Source organism: Eleutherodactylus coqui, chromosome 1 (genome assembly GCF_035609145.1).
Source record: "Eleutherodactylus coqui strain aEleCoq1 chromosome 1, aEleCoq1.hap1, whole genome shotgun sequence".
Taxonomy (NCBI): Eukaryota; Metazoa; Chordata; class Amphibia; order Anura; family Eleutherodactylidae; genus Eleutherodactylus; species Eleutherodactylus coqui.
The window spans coordinates 53,430,930-53,440,929 of record NC_089837.1 but is presented as its reverse complement, the minus strand read 5'-3'; the positions used below and the strand labels follow the sequence as shown (position 1 = coordinate 53,440,929).

General features: G+C 46.8%; 7 non-coding genes across 7 annotated transcripts; all 7 read left to right on the top strand.

The window, feature by feature from the left end:
* Nucleotides 1–422: 422 nt before the first annotated feature.
* On the top strand, nucleotides 423–506 carry TRNAR-UCU (transfer RNA arginine (anticodon UCU)). Its single transcript is given in 2 exon segments — nucleotides 423–459; nucleotides 471–506. It is a non-coding gene; the product is annotated as a tRNA-Arg (tRNA).
* A 1,372-nt stretch (nucleotides 507–1,878) lies between these two features.
* On the top strand, nucleotides 1,879–1,962 carry TRNAR-UCU (transfer RNA arginine (anticodon UCU)). The gene is given in 2 exon segments: nucleotides 1,879–1,915; nucleotides 1,927–1,962. It is a non-coding gene; the product is annotated as a tRNA-Arg (tRNA).
* Nucleotides 1,963–3,331: 1,369 nt separating this feature from the next.
* Nucleotides 3,332–3,415, top strand: TRNAR-UCU (transfer RNA arginine (anticodon UCU)). The gene is given in 2 exon segments: nucleotides 3,332–3,368; nucleotides 3,380–3,415. It is a non-coding gene; the product is annotated as a tRNA-Arg (tRNA).
* A 1,369-nt stretch (nucleotides 3,416–4,784) lies between these two features.
* Nucleotides 4,785–4,868, top strand: TRNAR-UCU (transfer RNA arginine (anticodon UCU)). Its single transcript is given in 2 exon segments — nucleotides 4,785–4,821; nucleotides 4,833–4,868. It is a non-coding gene; the product is annotated as a tRNA-Arg (tRNA).
* A 1,373-nt stretch (nucleotides 4,869–6,241) lies between these two features.
* On the top strand, nucleotides 6,242–6,325 carry TRNAR-UCU (transfer RNA arginine (anticodon UCU)). The gene is given in 2 exon segments: nucleotides 6,242–6,278; nucleotides 6,290–6,325. It is a non-coding gene; the product is annotated as a tRNA-Arg (tRNA).
* Nucleotides 6,326–7,696: 1,371 nt separating this feature from the next.
* TRNAR-UCU (transfer RNA arginine (anticodon UCU)) lies at nucleotides 7,697–7,780 on the top strand. Its single transcript is given in 2 exon segments — nucleotides 7,697–7,733; nucleotides 7,745–7,780. It is a non-coding gene; the product is annotated as a tRNA-Arg (tRNA).
* A 1,371-nt stretch (nucleotides 7,781–9,151) lies between these two features.
* TRNAR-UCU (transfer RNA arginine (anticodon UCU)) lies at nucleotides 9,152–9,235 on the top strand. Its single transcript is given in 2 exon segments — nucleotides 9,152–9,188; nucleotides 9,200–9,235. It is a non-coding gene; the product is annotated as a tRNA-Arg (tRNA).
* The last annotated feature ends 765 nt before the right edge of the window (nucleotides 9,236–10,000 follow it).

Below are 10,000 nucleotides of genomic sequence, written 5' to 3'. Positions count from 1 at the left end.
AATGCTAGCCAAAAAGGTCCTTCGAGCCGGAATTGAACCAGCGACCTAAGGATTGCTAATTTGCTTCTACAGTCCTCCGCTCTACCAGCTGAGCTATCGAAGGCCAGTTCTTTGAGCGCCAAAGATAAAAAGGCCATCATGCTAGAGTTTCAAAGCGCTGGCAAGTAAAGATGTTGGAGGATGCAGGCATCGATCCCGCTACCTCTCGCATGCGAAGCGAGCGCTCTACCATGTGAGCTAATCCCCCTTGCCTGCTGCTTCCACCTGTCTACTCTGATCAGCAATTTTAGCACATTCCCAGCATTCAAGAGTTTCCAAAGTTGAGGGCTTTTTTTTTTTTTTTTTTAAGTATAGATGTCACAAAAGTGAGATGCACTGGCCTTTTCACAGCCAAAAATTGACTATGCGGAAGGCTTAAGAGTGGCTCTGTGGCGCAATGGATAGCGCATTGGACTTCTAGAGTGAAAGTGATTCAAAGGTTGTGGGTTCGAGTCCCACCAGAGTCATACTTTCTAGCGCACTGTGGTAGCTTGTTGTGTGCTCTTAGGCAAAAAACCTGCCTAGGACTTCATTTGTTATCGTAGCCCTGCCTTGAAGCTTTTTAAGGCGACTGATTTAGCATTCAGTTTTGATCTGCAGTGCAAAGGGAAGAGCCCTTTTCTAAATGGCATATTAGAAAAAACTTTCTGACGGTGAGAGTGATCAATGAGTGGTACAGGTTACCACGGGTGGTGATGAGTTCTCCTTCCATGGAAGTGTTCAAACAAAGGCTGGACAAAGATCTGTCTGGAATGATTTAGGTAATCCTGCACTGAGCAGGTGCTTGGACCCGATGACCCTTCCAACTCTACCATTCTATGATCTTCTGTATTTAGGCATGTATGTCTGCATTGACAGAGAAGAGGACATTTTTTAAGAAACAAAGCGATTTCTCAAATTGGGCTGTCCAGGAAGATGTTGATGTGGTAGGGACTGCAAAAACCAAGCTTCCTAGCAGAGGATGGTTTCGATCCATCGACCTCTGGGTTATGGGCCCAGCACGCTTCCGCTGCGCCACTCTGCTGCATTGGGATAGCTTACAAGGTGCTGGTGAGGCAAAGCTGAGGAAGCCTCTGACTGTTACTAAGCCGCTAACAGGGAGCCACTCTCCGTGGGCAGTTGGGTACTCTTTTGAGTCACGCTGTTGTGTTCTAGTTTATCTCTTCTTTTCCTTTTTTTGATATTATTGTTTAGGTAGTCACCTGAGAGAATATAGTTGACCTGACTGAGGATTTGGCCAGCGGCACAATGTGTGGTTGTCTCTGTGGCGCAATCGGTTAGCACGTTCGGCTGTTAACCGAAAGGTTGGTGGTTCAAGCCCACCCAGGGACGGGCTTGCCTTTTGTTTGCGCCGTATGTTACACGTAAAGACGTGGCTGTCAGTGTGTCTGAGCCGTTTAAAAGCTTCAAAATTGTAATGCTAGCCAAAAAGGTCCTTCGAGCCGGAATTGAACCAGCGACCTAAGGATTGCTAATTTGCTTCTACAGTCCTCCGCTCTACCAGCTGAGCTATCGAAGGCCAGTTCTTTGAGCGCCATAGATAAAAAGGCCATCATGCTAGAGTTTCAAAGCGCTGGCAAGTAAAGATGTTGGAGGATGCAGGCATCGATCCCGCTACCTCTCGCATGCGAAGCGAGCGCTCTACCATGTGAGCTAATCCCCCTTGCCTGCTGCTTCCACCTGTCTACTCTGATCAGCAATTTTAGCACATTCCCAGCATTCAAGAGTTTCCAAAGTTGAGGGCTTTTTTTTTTTTTTTTTTTAAGTATAGATGTCACAAAAGTGAGATGCACTGGCCTTTTCACAGCCAAAAATTGACTATGCGGACGGCTTAAGAGTGGCTCTGTGGCGCAATGGATAGCGCATTGGACTTCTAGAGTGAAAGTGATTCAAAGGTTGTGGGTTCGAGTCCCACCAGAGTCGTACTTTCTAGCGCACTGTGGTAGCTTGTTGTGTGCTCTTAGGCAAAAAACCTGCCTAGGACTTCATTTGTTATCGTAGCCCTGCCTTGAAGCTTTTTAAGGCGACTGATTTAGCATTCAGTTTTGATCTGCAGTGCAAAGGGAAGAGCCCTTTTCTAAATGGCATATTAGAAAAAACTTTCTGACGGTGAGAGTGATCAATGAGTGGTACAGGTTACCACGGGTGGTGATGAGTTCTCCTTCCATGGAAGTGTTCAAACAAAGGCTGGACAAAGATCTGTCTGGAATGATTTAGGTAATCCTGCACTGAGCAGGTGCTTGGACCCGATGACCCTTCCAACTCTACCATTCTATGATCTTCTGTATTTAGGCATGTATGTCTGCATTGACAGAGAAGAGGACATTTTTTAAGAAACAAAGCGATTTCTCAAATTGGGCTGTCCAGGAAGATGTTGATGTGGTAGGGACTGCAAAAACCAAGCTTCCTAGCAGAGGATGGTTTCGATCCATCGACCTCTGGGTTATGGGCCCAGCACGCTTCCGCTGCGCCACTCTGCTGCATTGGGATAGCTTACAAGGTGCTGGTGAGGCAAAGCTGAGGAAGCCTCTGACTGTTACTAAGCCGCTAACAGGGAGCCACTCTCCGTGGGCAGTTGGGTACTCTTTTGAGTCACGCTGTTGTGTTCTAGTTTATCTCTTCTTTTCCTTTTTTTGATATTATTGTTTAGGTAGTCACCTGAGAGAATATAGTTGACCTGACTGAGGATTTGGCCAGCGGCACAATGTGTGGTTGTCTCTGTGGCGCAATCGGTTAGCACGTTCGGCTGTTAACCGAAAGGTTGGTGGTTCAAGCCCACCCAGGGACGGGCTTGCCTTTTGTTTGCGCCGTATGTTACACGTAAAGACGTGGCTGTCAGTGTGTCTGAGCCGTTTAAAAGCTTCAAAATGGTAATGCTAGCCAAAAAGGTCCTTCGAGCCGGAATTGAACCAGCGACCTAAGGATTACTAATTTGCTTCTACAGTCCTCCGCTCTACCAGCTGAGCTATCGAAGGCCAGTTTTTTGAGCGCCAAAGATAAAAAGGCCATCATGCTAGAGTTTCAAAGCGCTGGCAAGTAAAGATGTTGGAGGATGCAGGCATCGATCCCGCTACCTCTCGCATGCGAAGCGAGCGCTCTACCATGTGAGCTAATCCCCCTTGCCTGCTGCTTCCACCTGTCTACTCTGATCAGCAATTTTAGCACATTCCCAGCATTCAAGAGTTTCCAAAGTTGAGGGCTTTTTTTTTTTTTTTTAAGTATAGATGTCACAAAAGTGAGATGCACTGGCCTTTTCACAGCCAAAAATTGACTATGCGGAAGGCTTAAGAGTGGCTCTGTGGCGCAATGGATAGCGCATTGGACTTCTAGAGTGAAAGTGATTCAAAGGTTGTGGGTTCGAGTCCCACCAGAGTCGTACTTTCTAGCGCACTGTGGTAGCTTGTTGTGTGCTCTTAGGCAAAAAACCTGCCTAGGACTTCATTTGTTATCGTAGCCCTGCCTTGAAGCTTTTTAAGGCGACTGATTTAGCATTCAGTTTTGATCTGCAGTGCAAAGGGAAGAGCCCTTTTCTAAATGGCATATTAGAAAAAACTTTCTGACGGTGAGAGTGATCAATGAGTGGTACAGGTTACCACGGGTGGTGATGAGTTCTCCTTCCATGGAAGTGTTCAAACAAAGGCTGGACAAAGATCTGTCTGGAATGATTTAGGTAATCCTGCACTGAGCAGGTGCTTGGACCCGATGACCCTTCCAACTCTACCATTCTATGATCTTCTGTATTTAGGCATGTATGTCTGCATTGACAGAGAAGAGGACATTTTTTAAGAAACAAAGCGATTTCTCAAATTGGGCTGTCCAGGAAGATGTTGATGTGGTAGGGACTGCAAAAACCAAGCTTCCTAGCAGAGGATGGTTTCGATCCATCGACCTCTGGGTTATGGGCCCAGCACGCTTCCGCTGCGCCACTCTGCTGCATTGGGATAGCTTACAAGGTGCTGGTGAGGCAAAGCTGAGGAAGCCTCTGACTGTTACTAAGCCGCTAACAGGGAGCCACTCTCCGTGGGCAGTTGGGTACTCTTTTGAGTCACGCTGTTGTGTTCTAGTTTATCTCTTCTTTTCCTTTTTTTGATATTATTGTTTAGGTAGTCACCTGAGAGAATATAGTTGACCTGACTGAGGATTTGGCCAGCGGCACAATGTGTGGTTGTCTCTGTGGCGCAATCGGTTAGCACGTTCGGCTGTTAACCGAAAGGTTGGTGGTTCAAGCCCACCCAGGGACGGGCTTGCCTTTTGTTTGCGCCGTATGTTACACGTAAAGACGTGGCTGTCAGTGTGTCTGAGCCGTTTAAAAGCTTCAAAATGGTAATGCTAGCCAAAAAGGTCCTTCGAGCCGGAATTGAACCAGCGACCTAAGGATTACTAATTTGCTTCTACAGTCCTCCGCTCTACCAGCTGAGCTATCGAAGGCCAGTTTTTTGAGCGCCAAAGATAAAAAGGCCATCATGCTAGAGTTTCAAAGCGCTGGCAAGTAAAGATGTTGGAGGATGCAGGCATCGATCCCGCTACCTCTCGCATGCGAAGCGAGCGCTCTACCATGTGAGCTAATCCCCCTTGCCTGCTGCTTCCACCTGTCTACTCTGATCAGCAATTTTAGCACATTCCCAGCATTCAAGAGTTTCCAAAGTTGAGGGCTTTTTTTTTTTTTTTTAAGTATAGATGTCACAAAAGTGAGATGCACTGGCCTTTTCACAGCCAAAAATTGACTATGCGGAAGGCTTAAGAGTGGCTCTGTGGCGCAATGGATAGCGCATTGGACTTCTAGAGTGAAAGTGATTCAAAGGTTGTGGGTTCGAGTCCCACCAGAGTCGTACTTTCTAGCGCACTGTGGTAGCTTGTTGTGTGCTCTTAGGCAAAAAACCTGCCTAGGACTTCATTTGTTATCGTAGCCCTGCCTTGAAGCTTTTTAAGGCGACTGATTTAGCATTCAGTTTTGATCTGCAGTGCAAAGGGAAGAGCCCTTTTCTAAATGGCATATTAGAAAAAACTTTCTGACGGTGAGAGTGATCAATGAGTGGTACAGGTTACCACGGGTGGTGATGAGTTCTCCTTCCATGGAAGTGTTCAAACAAAGGCTGGACAAAGATCTGTCTGGAATGATTTAGGTAATCCTGCACTGAGCAGGTGCTTGGACCCGATGACCCTTCCAACTCTACCATTCTATGATCTTCTGTATTTAGGCATGTATGTCTGCATTGACAGAGAAGAGGACATTTTTTAAGAAACAAAGCGATTTCTCAAATTGGGCTGTCCAGGAAGATGTTGATGTGGTAGGGACTGCAAAAACCAAGCTTCCTAGCAGAGGATGGTTTCGATCCATCGACCTCTGGGTTATGGGCCCAGCACGCTTCCGCTGCGCCACTCTGCTGCATTGGGATAGCTTACAAGGTGCTGGTGAGGCAAAGCTGAGGAAGCCTCTGACTGTTACTAAGCCGCTAACAGGGAGCCACTCTCCGTGGGCAGTTGGGTACTCTTTTGAGTCACGCTGTTGTGTTCTAGTTTATCTCTTCTTTTCCTTTTTTTGATATTATTGTTTAGGTAGTCACCTGAGAGAATATAGTTGACCTGACTGAGGATTTGGCCAGCGGCACAATGTGTGGTTGTCTCTGTGGCGCAATCGGTTAGCACGTTCGGCTGTTAACCGAAAGGTTGGTGGTTCAAGCCCACCCAGGGACGGGCTTGCCTTTTGTTTGCGCCGTATGTTACACGTAAAGACGTGGCTGTCAGTGTGTCTGAGCCGTTTAAAAGCTTCAAAATGGTAATGCTAGCCAAAAAGGTCCTTCGAGCCGGAATTGAACCAGCGACCTAAGGATTGCTAATTTGCTTCTACAGTCCTCCGCTCTACCAGCTGAGCTATCGAAGGCCAGTTCTTTGAGCGCCAAAGATAAAAAGGCCATCATGCTAGAGTTTCAAAGCGCTGGCAAGTAAAGATGTTGGAGGATGCAGGCATCGATCCCGCTACCTCTCGCATGCGAAGCGAGCGCTCTACCATGTGAGCTAATCCCCCTTGCCTGCTGCTTCCACCTGTCTACTCTGATCAGCAATTTTAGCACATTCCCAGCATTCAAGAGTTTCCAAAGTTGAGGGCTTTTTTTTTTTTTTTTTTTTAAGTATAGATGTCACAAAAGTGAGATGCACTGGCCTTTTCACAGCCAAAAATTGACTATGCGGACGGCTTAAGAGTGGCTCTGTGGCGCAATGGATAGCGCATTGGACTTCTAGAGTGAAAGTGATTCAAAGGTTGTGGGTTCGAGTCCCACCAGAGTCGTACTTTCTAGCGCACTGTGGTAGCTTGTTGTGTGCTCTTAGGCAAAAAACCTGCCTAGGACTTCATTTGTTATCGTAGCCCTGCCTTGAAGCTTTTTAAGGCGACTGATTTAGCATTCAGTTTTGATCTGCAGTGCAAAGGGAAGAGCCCTTTTCTAAATGGCATATTAGAAAAAACTTTCTGACAGTGAGAGTGATCAATGAGTGGTACAGGTTACCACGGGTGGTGATGAGTTCTCCTTCCATGGAAGTGTTCAAACAAAGGCTGGACAAAGATCTGTCTGGAATGATTTAGGTAATCCTGCACTGAGCAGGTGCTTGGACCCGATGACCCTTCCAACTCTACCATTCTATGATCTTCTGTATTTAGGCATGTATGTCTGCATTGACAGAGAAGAGGACATTTTTTAAGAAACAAAGCGATTTCTCAAATTGGGCTGTCCAGGAAGATGTTGATGTGGTAGGGACTGCAAAAACCAAGCTTCCTAGCAGAGGATGGTTTCGATCCATCGACCTCTGGGTTATGGGCCCAGCACGCTTCCGCTGCGCCACTCTGCTGCATTGGGATAGCTTACAAGGTGCTGGTGAGGCAAAGCTGAGGAAGCCTCTGACTGTTACTAAGCCGCTAACAGGGAGCCACTCTCCGTGGGCAGTTGGGTACTCTTTTGAGTCACGCTGTTGTGTTCTAGTTTATCTCTTCTTTTCCTTTTTTTGATATTATTGTTTAGGTAGTCACCTGAGAGAATATAGTTGACCTGACTGAGGATTTGGCCAGCGGCACAATGTGTGTTTGTCTCTGTGGCGCAATCGGTTAGCACGTTCGGCTGTTAACCGAAAGGTTGGTGGTTCAAGCCCACCCAGGGACGGGCTTGCCTTTTGTTTGCGCCGTATGTTACACGTAAAGACGTGGCTGTCAGTGTGTCTGAGCCGTTTAAAAGCTTCAAAATGGTAATGCTAGCCAAAAAGGTCCTTCGAGCCGGAATTGAACCAGCGACCTAAGGATTGCTAATTTGCTTCTACAGTCCTCCGCTCTACCAGCTGAGCTATCGAAGGCCAGTTCTTTGAGCGCCAAAGATAAAAAGGCCATCATGCTAGAGTTTCAAAGCGCTGGCAAGTAAAGATGTTGGAGGATGCAGGCATCGATCCCGCTACCTCTCGCATGCGAAGCGAGCGCTCTACCATGTGAGCTAATCCCCCTTGCCTGCTGCTTCCACCTGTCTACTCTGATCAGCAATTTTAGCACATTCCCAGCATTCAAGAGTTTCCAAAGTTGAGGGCTTTTTTTTTTTTTTTTTTAAGTATAGATGTCACAAAAGTGAGATGCACTGGCCTTTTCACAGCCAAAAATTGACTATGCGGAAGGCTTAAGAGTGGCTCTGTGGCGCAATGGATAGCGCATTGGACTTCTAGAGTGAAAGTGATTCAAAGGTTGTGGGTTCGAGTCCCACCAGAGTCATACTTTCTAGCGCACTGTGGTAGCTTGTTGTGTGCTCTTAGACAAAAAACCTGCCTAGGACTTCATTTGTTATCGTAGCCCTGCCTTGAAGCTTTTTAAGGCGACTGATTTAGCATTCAGTTTTGATCTGCAGTGCAAAGGGAAGAGCCCTTTTCTAAATGGCATATTAGAAAAAACTTTCTGACGGTGAGAGTGATCAATGAGTGGTACAGGTTACCACGGGTGGTGATGAGTTCTCCTTCCATGGAAGTGTTCAAACAAAGGCTGGACAAAGATCTGTCTGGAATGATTTAGGTAATCCTGCACTGAGCAGGTGCTTGGACCCGATGACCCTTCCAACTCTACCATTCTATGATCTTCTGTATTTAGGCATGTATGTCTGCATTGACAGAGAAGAGGACATTTTTTAAGAAACAAAGCGATTTCTCAAATTGGGCTGTCCAGGAAGATGTTGATGTGGTAGGGACTGCAAAAACCAAGCTTCCTAGCAGAGGATGGTTTCGATCCATCGACCTCTGGGTTATGGGCCCAGCACGCTTCCGCTGCGCCACTCTGCTGCATTGGGATAGCTTACAAGGTGCTGGTGAGGCAAAGCTGAGGAAGCCTCTGACTGTTACTAAGCCGCTAACAGGGAGCCACTCTCCGTGGGCAGTTGGGTACTCTTTTGAGTCACGCTGTTGTGTTCTAGTTTATCTCTTCTTTTCCTTTTTTTGATATTATTGTTTAGGTAGTCACCTGAGAGAATATAGTTGACCTGACTGAGGATTTGGCCAGCGGCACAATGTGTGGTTGTCTCTGTGGCGCAATCGGTTAGCACGTTCGGCTGTTAACCGAAAGGTTGGTGGTTCAAGCCCACCCAGGGACGGGCTTGCCTTTTGTTTGCGCCGTATGTTACACGTAAAGACGTGGCTGTCAGTGTGTCTGAGCCGTTTAAAAGCTTCAAAATTGTAATGCTAGCCAAAAAGGTCCTTCGAGCCGGAATTGAACCAGCGACCTAAGGATTGCTAATTTGCTTCTACAGTCCTCCGCTCTACCAGCTGAGCTATCGAAGGCCAGTTCTTTGAGCGCCATAGCTAAAAAGGCCATCATGCTAGAGTTTCAAAGCGCTGGCAAGTAAAGATGTTGGAGGATGCAGGCATCGATCCCGCTACCTCTCGCATGCGAAGCGAGCGCTCTACCATGTGAGCTAATCCCCCTTGCCTGCTGCTTCCACCTGTCTACTCTGATCAGCAATTTTAGCACATTCCCAGCATTCAAGAGTTTCCAAAGTTGAGGGCTTTTTTTTTTTTTTTTTTAAGTATAGATGTCACAAAAGTGAGATGCACTGGCCTTTTCACAGCCAAAAATTGACTATGCGGAAGGCTTAAGAGTGGCTCTGTGGCGCAATGGATAGCGCATTGGACTTCTAGAGTGAAAGTGATTCAAAGGTTGTGGGTTCGAGTCCCACCAGAGTCATACTTTCTAGCGCACTGTGGTAGCTTGTTGTGTGCTCTTAGGCAAAAAACCTGCCTAGGACTTCATTTGTTATCGTAGCCCTGCCTTGAAGCTTTTTAAGGCGACTGATTTAGCATTCAGTTTTGATCTGCAGTGCAAAGGGAAGAGCCCTTTTCTAAATGGCATATTAGAAAAAACTTTCTGACGGTGAGAGTGATCAATGAGTGGTACAGGTTACCACGGGTGGTGATGAGTTCTCCTTCCATGGAAGTGTTCAAACAAAGGCTGGACAAAGATCTGTCTGGAATGATTTAGGTAATCCTGCACTGAGCAGGTGCTTGGACCCGATGACCCTTCCAACTCTACCATTCTATGATCTTCTGTATTTAGGCATGTATGTCTGCATTGACAGAGAAGAGGACATTTTTTAAGAAACAAAGCGATTTCTCAAATTGGGCTGTCCAGGAAGATGTTGATGTGGTAGGGACTGCAAAAACCAAGCTTCCTAGCAGAGGATGGTTTCGATCCATCGACCTCTGGGTTATGGGCCCAGCACGCTTCCGCTGCGCCACTCTGCTGCATTGGGATAGCTTACAAGGTGCTGGTGAGGCAAAGCTGAGGAAGCCTCTGACTGTTACTAAGCCGCTAACAGGGAGCCACTCTCCGTGGGCAGTTGGGTACTCTTTTGAGTCACGCTGTTGTGTTCTAGTTTATCTCTTCTTTTCCTTTTTTTGATATTATTGTTTAGGTAGTCACCTGAGAGAATATAGTTGACCTGACTGAGGA